At 39.1% G+C, this 8,441-nt stretch overlaps 1 pseudogene; it reads right to left on the bottom strand.

Moving 5' to 3' along the window:
- LOC123808848 lies at positions 1-4,217 on the bottom strand (annotated as a pseudogene).
- Between the last annotated feature and the right edge of the window lie 4,224 nt (positions 4,218-8,441).

Genomic DNA, 8,441 nt, shown 5'->3' with positions numbered 1-8,441 from the left:
CTATTCAAACTCCATCTTCTTTCCTCGTGGCTTGTGGTATCTTCCTCCTCCACCTCCTCGGAAGTCTTCTCAACATCCCAAAACTCCCCAGCCTCTATTACCAAACCTGCCTCAGCTTCCTCTGCCCCATCTTGGCCTCCAGAGACCACCTGTGCCTCCTGTGCCTCTGCCATGACCCCCAAAGCCACCTTCACCCTTAGGCTTGGCCCAAGCTAAAGTAACTTTGTTTCCACTGTAGGCCAATTTCACCATCATCATGGCCTACGTGGAGGCTTTGGCATCTTCTTTGCTGTCAAAGTCTGCAAAACCAATCCCTTTGGAAGCCCTAGCCTTCTAGTCAGTGACTATCCTTGCCCCAAAAGGGCCATCAGATAATTCTGTTAATGTCTCTTCTGTAGTGATCCTAAAACAGGCCTTCGACAGTTTTGATGGTTGCCTTCTTCATTAGGTGATCCCCTGGGTCCTTGCAATTGCAGCCTAATTACTGTGCCCTAAATTTCTCTTGTATTATAGGAATTTAGATTTGCCATTTTTGGTTGAGGATCACTTTGACAAAAGTCACCTTCTCAAATACTTCATGAAGAACTTCTTCTGTTGCACTGTTAGATGTTGCTTAAAACCAGAAATTTTGATTCACCACTCCAACTGCTATTTTTCTACCACAATAGTCTTGATTTTGACCTCTCTCTCCAGTGTAGTACAATGAGATGGATTGCCCATCTATTTCTGTTCCCTTCCAAGGTTTCCCCTGCTTCAGCTTCTGTCTTATTCCATGTAAGCAATCCTTTTCTCTTTCCATCCTTGCTGACTAACCTGATCTCCATAACATCTTCAAACACTTTTTTTAATTTGTCTGGAGTAACTTTATAAGAAAAATTTTTGACCAAAAGTGTTCTTGCATCTCACTCTTCCTTACTGTCTTTTCCCATTGTTTTTTTCTGATACTCACTGATACTCGTTTTAACACAGGAACAGATTTCTTGAAGTTCAGATTTCCAACAAGATTGAAAGCAGGAGCTGGTCCTGTGGCTTCCACTTTCTGTTTCTTGACTTCAGGAGCAGATTTCTGTTTGGCCATTTTTTTCTTTCATTTTCCATGTGCTTCTTTGACAGGTTCCTCATCCTCTTCATCCTCCTCCTAATATTTCTCTTTCTCATCATACTCTTCTCCATCATCTTCTTTGTCCTCCTCTTCATCATCATCCTCTTTGTCTTCATCCTCAGCTGTTCTCTTGGCCTTCACAGGAACAGCTTTTGAGAAGATTTCTTGCCTTTGGCTGATGTAATCTTCATAGGTTCTTCTTCAAAGTCATCTTCTTCATCATCATCTTCACCTTCCTTATCATCTTCATCCTTATCTTCATCATCCTCATCATCCACTGCAGGAGCAACAACAGCAGCTCTCATCACTGCTGGCTCAAATTGATCCTCATCTTCATCCTCATCCCCCTTATCATCCTCATCACTCTTTTCCTTTTCAGAATTCTCACTATTCTTTGCTCCCTTAGCTTGGAGTTGCTACCAATGCTTTGTATGGTGTGCCTCCCTTCTTGCCAGGTGTGGCTACTGCTCTGGCTGGTGTAATTGCTGCTTTTTTGTCAAGAGCTGCCACAGGGACTTCCAGCCAAGATGGAAGCATAGGTAGACACACTGCCTTCTCACACAACCAAAAGAAGGACAACAACAATTTAGAAATAAAAAAACAACCAGTACTGACAGAAAATTGAACTGTATGGAAGTCTGACAACCAAGGAGTTAAAGAAGAAATATTCATCCAGACCGGTAGGAGGGGTGGAGTAGGGCAGCTGGGTGGAGAGGACTCTCAGCAAAGTGGTGGCCGGCAGACCCCAGGCATGCAGGCAGTGGTTGGTGGGCCCTGGGTACACAGGTGGCAGCAGGCAGACCCAGTGAGGTGGTGGATTGTGAAGGGGCTTGGAGCACAAGGCAGCTGGTGGACCAGGCATTTCCACATTCATGTGCAGATAAACCAGGTGAAACTGGGGAGCAAGACAGACCATGCAACCCAGGGTCCCAGTGTAGGAAAATAAAGCCTTAAAACACCAATTGAAAACACCTGTTGGGGTTGAGGTGCTGGGAGAGACTCCCAGTCACACAGTAGAGTTCATCAGAGAGACCCACAGGGTTCTAGAATGTACACAAACCCACACACCCAGGTATCAGCACCAGAAGTGCGCAGTTTGCTTGGGGGAAGTGGTAGAAGTGACTGAAATCTGGCAGAGAGTGGAGCAAGCACCATTGTTCCCTCTCGGACCCCTCTCCCACATACTGTGTCACAACCAAGTAACTGGGTTGACCCACCCAGGTGAATACCTAAGGCTCCACCCTTCACTATGTAACAAGCACATCAAGACAAAAAAAAATGGCCCAAATGAAAGAACAGATCAAAGCTACAGAAATAATACAACTGAGCAACAAAGAGATCTCCAACCTATCAGATGCACAGTTCAAAGCATTGGTGATCAGGATGCTCACAGAATTGGTTGAATTTGGTTGCAAATTAGATGAAAAAATGAAGGCTACACTAAGTGAAATGAAGGAAAATACACAGGGAATCAATAGTGATGGGAAGAAAACTGGTGTGAACCAGAAGGAAGGAAGAAAGAAACAACCAAACAGAAAAGAATGAACAAATAAGAATTCAAAAAAATGAGGAGAGGCTTAGGAACCTCCAGGACATCTTTAAACCTTCCAACATCCGAATTATAGAGGTGCCAGAAGGAGAAGAGGAAGAGCAACAAGTAGAAAAGTTATTTGAACAAATAATAAAGGAGAACTTCCCCCAATCTGGCAAAGGAAATAGACTTCCAGGAAGTCCAGGAAGCTCAGAGAGTCCCAAAGAGGTTGGACCCAAGGAGGAACACACCAAGGCACATCATAATTACATTACCCAAGATAAAAACAAAGGAGAGAATCCTAGAAGCAGCAAGAGATAAGGAGACAGTGACCTACAAAGAAGTTCCCATCAGACTGTCAGTTGATTTCTCCAAAGAGACCTTACAGGCAAGAAGGGGCTGGAAAGAAATATTCCAAGTCATGAAACACAAGGACCTACATCCCAGATTGCTCTATCCAGCAAAGCTCTCATTTAGAATGGAAGGGAAGATAAAGTGCTTTTCAGATAAGGTCAAGTTTAAGGAGTTCATCATCACCAAGCCCTTATTTTATGAAATGCTAAAGGGATTTATCTAAGAAAAGAAGATAAAGAAAAGACATGTATAGTAAAAGGACAGCAAACTCACAATTATTAACAACCACACCTAAAGCAAAACCAAAAGAAACTAAGTAAACAACTAGAACAGGAACAGAACCACAGAAATGGAGGGCACATGGAGGGCTAGCAGCAGGGGGGGGGGTGGGAGGAGGAGAGGGGGGAAAAGGTATAGAGAATAAGTAGCATAGAATGTAGGTTGAAAATAGATAGGGGGAGGGCAAGAATAGTACGGGAAATGTAGAAGCTAAAGAACTCATAAGAATGACACATGGACATGAACTAAAGGGGGGGAATGTGGGTGGGAGAGGGTGTACAGGGGGGGAGGGGAGAGAAGGGGGAAAATGGATCAACTGTAATAGCATAATCAATAAAATACATTTTAAAAAAAAAAGTAAGCAAACAACTAGAACAGGAGCAGAACCTCAGAAATGGAGATCACATGGAGGGTTATCAACAGGGGAGTGGGAGGAGAAGAGAAGGGGAAAAGGTACAGAGAATAAGTAGCTTATATGGTAGGTATAAAATAGACGGGGAAGGTAAGAATAGTATGGGAAATGTAGAAGCCAAAGAACTTATAAGTATGACACATGGAAATGAACTAAAGGGGGGGAATGTGGGTGGGAGATGGTATGCAGGGTGGAGGGGAGTGAAGGGGGAAAATGGATCAACTGTAATAGCATAGTCAATAAAATATGTTTTAAAAAAAGAGCTGGCATAGCTGCTGCTTTTTTGCCAGGGGTGAAAACTGCTTTCTTGGCTGGTGTGGCAACCACAATCTTTTTTGTTGGGAAAACCATCACCTTGTTTGCTGGAGTTGTGATAACCTTCTTGCCTTTTTTTCCTGAGGAATGATAACCTCTTCTCCACTGCTTTCATATTCTTCTGACTTTTCCTCATCTTCACTATCTTCTTCTACTTCCTTTAGAGGAAGGGACATTTTCTTGGGGTAACCTTGATGTTTACCAGCCATTGTGAGCTTCACCATAATGGCAGCTTATGTTGGCAGAGTGTGTGGCAGGTGAGTGTTGCAAATGAGCCCAGAGGAACTGAACAATGTTGATGGCAGCTGCTGGCCCATGTGTAGGATTTTCTATTGATACCTACTTCAACCTGAACAGCTGTTCTGAACTAATTGACTTGGAATTGGGGGTGGGGCCTAGGCACAGGTATTTTGAAATGCTCTCAAGGTGATTGTAATACACAGGGAGGTTGGGAACCATTGCATTCAAATTTAGGAATTTCTAAACTCTACAATAACATAGAATGAGACTACACCAGCATTCCTTTCCTTTTCAAAAACCGTATTGATGCAAATCAACCAAATTGAATATTAGATAGCAATAACATATTATAATGCAAGTGAGTATAATAAATATTATTTTACAAAAAAATTATATCCAAGAGAAGTAAGTATCTTTTGAATGTTCTTTACATTATTATTTTTGGGAGATTATGCATAGTAAAAAGAAAATATGAGAACACTCCTGGCATTATATTAGCCCTTGGAGCAACCCAGAAAAACAATATTTCCTTCCTGTCTTCAAAGAGACTACAAACCAATGATAGAAATACACATTTCTAAGATTTTTGTTTGTTTTGTAACACTTGATTCAAATATAGTTTGTATGCCATAAAATTCACCATTTTAAAAATGAATAATTTCATGGGGTTTTTTGTTTATTGATGTAGTTGTACAACCATCACCGCTAACTAATTTTAGAATATTTCAATCACTCCAAAAGAAACCCCATGCCCATTAGCACTCATTCCCTATTTGCCTCTCCCTTCAGCTTCTGGCAACAACTTACCTACTTTTTGTCCCTATGTATTTTGCCTTTTCTGAGAATTTCTTATAAATGAAATCACAAAATGTGTGAGTTTTTGTGGCTGACTGTTTTCACTTAGCATAATGTTCATCCATGAAAAATTCATCCATCCATGTCATAGCATGTGTGAGTACTTTATTCCTTAAATTGTCAAATAACATTCCATTGTATGGATATATCACAATTAGTTCATGTTCCATTAATTTATGAACATTTCTATTGACTCTTGGATTTTTTTCTGTATATAAGCCATACTTTTCTGTTCCTTTGCATGTCTCATTTTTTTTTCACTTAAAACTAGATATTTTAAATAATGTGGCAACTTCAAAAATCAAATCCCACCCCCCATGCTTTTCCAGCTTTTGTTCTTATTTCTGTTTCTTATTATTGCTATTGTTGTTGCTGACACTGCTGTTTTTTCTTTAATGACTTTTTCAAACTAATTCTGTGAAGTCTCTACCACCTGTTATATGTAGTTACTGAAGTTTCTCCTTGGTTAGCTTAGTTATCAGATCATGATTACACAGAGATTTCCTTAAATGCCTTTAACTGTTATCCACTCTTTGCTGAGGGGCTCTGTGTTAGGATGTGGCTTCAGTATTTCATCTGCCTCCATCTTCATTTCCTACATGTGCAGGGCCTCAGGTACATCCATAGGTAAATATTAGGGCCTTCTTAAGTCTTCTTTGGAAATGTGCACAGCCCTACACATGTACGTGGCTTTCTAGATCCCCAGGAATATTTCAAAGATCACTATGAACATCTCATTCCTCAGAACTTCCTTTTAAGTTTCTTGTCCATCTTCCCATTTGTCCCAACTGACATCACTACTTCAGGCAGCTGACATGTTAAATAACTGTCGTTGACTATTAGCAACAATATGCTGGGGACAGGGCTTTTCCCACTGAACAAGCTGGGATTCAGGCAAAATAACAAGTCCTGATAATAAGGCTTTTCTAAGAAGTTGTAAAACAGATCAAATAGTGAGAGTTCTCTGTGGATGGGGCCTTTTGAAGAGCTCCAAACCCAGCCTTCCCTCTCCAGTGGCTACTGGTCTACTGCTTTTCACAGGTAGCATGGTTGCAAGGCTGCTAGGTTTTGAGGCTATAGCATCCAAAGTTATCTATAGATTCAATACAATCCCTATCAAATTTCAAATGGCATATTTTACAAAAATAGAAAAAATGTCTTAAAATTTGTGTTAAACCGCAAAAGATCCCAAACAGTCAAAACAATCTTGAAGGGAAAAAAGAACAAAACTGGAAACATCACACATACTACAAAGCTAGAGCAATTAAAAGAGTGTGGCAGTAGCAGAGAAACAGACACACAGACCAATGTAATAGAATTGAAAACCCAGATAAAAACCAATACATACATGGTAGACTAATCTTGACAAAGATGCAAAGAAGAAAGGATAGTCCCTTCAATAAATGAGGTTGAAAAAAACTGAATATCCACATGCAAAAAAATAAAAATGGAATGATATCTTACATCAAAATTAACTCATAATGAATTAAAAACTTAAATGTAAGACCTGAAACTATAAAATTCCTAGAAGAAAACACAGGCAGAAGGCTCCTTGACATTGGTTTGGCAATGATTTTTTGGATATGACACCAAAAACACAAACAACAAAAGCAAAAAAAAAAAAGTAGCTCTGCATCAAACTAAAAAATTTCTGTAGAATAAAGCAAACAACAAGCAAAATGAAAGGCAACCTATGCAATAGGAGAATATTTGCAAACCATCTATCTAATAAGGGGTTGATATCAAAAATATGTAAAGAGCCCCTATAATTCAATAGCAAAAATAAATAGCCTTATTAAAAATGGGCAAAGGAACTGAAAATGTATTTTTTCAAATATTCAAATGGCCAATAGATACAGGAAAAAGTGTTCATTATCACTAATCATCATGGAAATGCAAATCAAAACCACAATGAGATATTGCCTCTCAAGTGATAAAATGACTTTTGTTTAAAAAAGAGAGAGGGAGATAACAATTGCTAACAAGATTGTGAAGAAGCATTATTTACAACAGCCAAGACATGGAAACAACCTATGTGCTAATCAATAAATAAATGGATGAAGAAGTTGTGGAATATATATGCCATGAAGTTATTAGTTGTAAAAAAATGAAATCTTGGGCAAACTAATTCTGTTTGTTTGTTTGTTTGTTTGTTTGTTTTTGTTCTCTAATACACAGACTTTGTTCAGGCTTAGCTTATTGTCTTACTGATCTTCTGTAGTAAGAATTTTTCAGGGATAGCATCCAATCCAGGATCACTTGTATTTCAGTTGTCACATCTCTTTAGCCTTCCTTCATCTGAATCAGTCTTAGTCTTACTTTGTCCTCTCAACTTTGACATTTTGAAGAGGTGGGGCCAGTTATATTGTAGAATGTCCTTCAATTTAGGATCATCTGATACTTCATTAGATTCAGGTTGTACATACGTAGCAGGAATACGCCGGAAGTAATGCTGTGTTCTTCTCATTGATCCTGTCAGGTGGCAGATGATTGGGACTTGTTCCCATATTAGTGGTGTTAATTTCAATCACCAAGTTTTAGACATATCTTCCAAGTTTCTCCAATGCAAAGTTACTATTTTCCCTTTTGTAATTAACAACTAACCTCTGAGGAGATTATTTGAAATTCTATCCTTATAGTACCATCCTTATAGTACACTGGTGGCCCTTGCCTGAGTCAAGCAACTATAATGATTGTCAGATAGTGATTTAAACTCTGTCACTCCTTCCACATTTATTAGGTAACAGTTTACTGTAACAGTCTTTCCTTCTTCCTTATTTATTTACTTCTGTTAATATGGACCCCTGGATTCTTATTTTATTCAGTGGGTTGTAATATATTCATTACTTATTTTGATCCCGGGATTGCCCCAGATTTGGCCAGTGGGAACTCCTTTAGGCTGACTTCTAAACCTCATTCTTTGAGTAAATTATTACTTACAGCACAAGATGGTCCAGGCTTAACTCTTCCAGCCCCAGGCCTGGACGTGGCCATTTTGCTAAGGACCCTTGTTTCTTTCTAGTGAGAAATAATATTTGAACCCAAGATCTGGAAGCTAGATGTGTTCATAGACATTGAGTTGTCATTGCTCATGTTCTTTCAGTGGACATACTGGGGAAATTAGCTATTTCACATTATTCCTGCTTGTCATCATTTTGTATTTGTAGCTCCTTTCCCTCACTTTGAAATGCCTAGTTCCTAATGAAATGAATATATTTACTCCTTTATTCAATACTACAATACACATAAACTTGTTTCAAAATTACTACATCCATACCACTATTAATAACAAAACTACTAACTTACTCGTTTTCTTTGCAGTTCTTTTGGGGTTTTTTTGTTTTGTTTTATCT

This window comes from Phyllostomus hastatus, unplaced genomic scaffold (assembly GCF_019186645.2).
Source record: "Phyllostomus hastatus isolate PE091 unplaced genomic scaffold, TTU_PhHast_1.1 phas_scaffold_501, whole genome shotgun sequence".
NCBI classification, from domain to species: Eukaryota; Metazoa; Chordata; class Mammalia; order Chiroptera; family Phyllostomidae; genus Phyllostomus; species Phyllostomus hastatus.
Note: the sequence above shows the minus strand (reverse complement) of the source record. Positions and strands in the feature narration are given on the sequence as shown.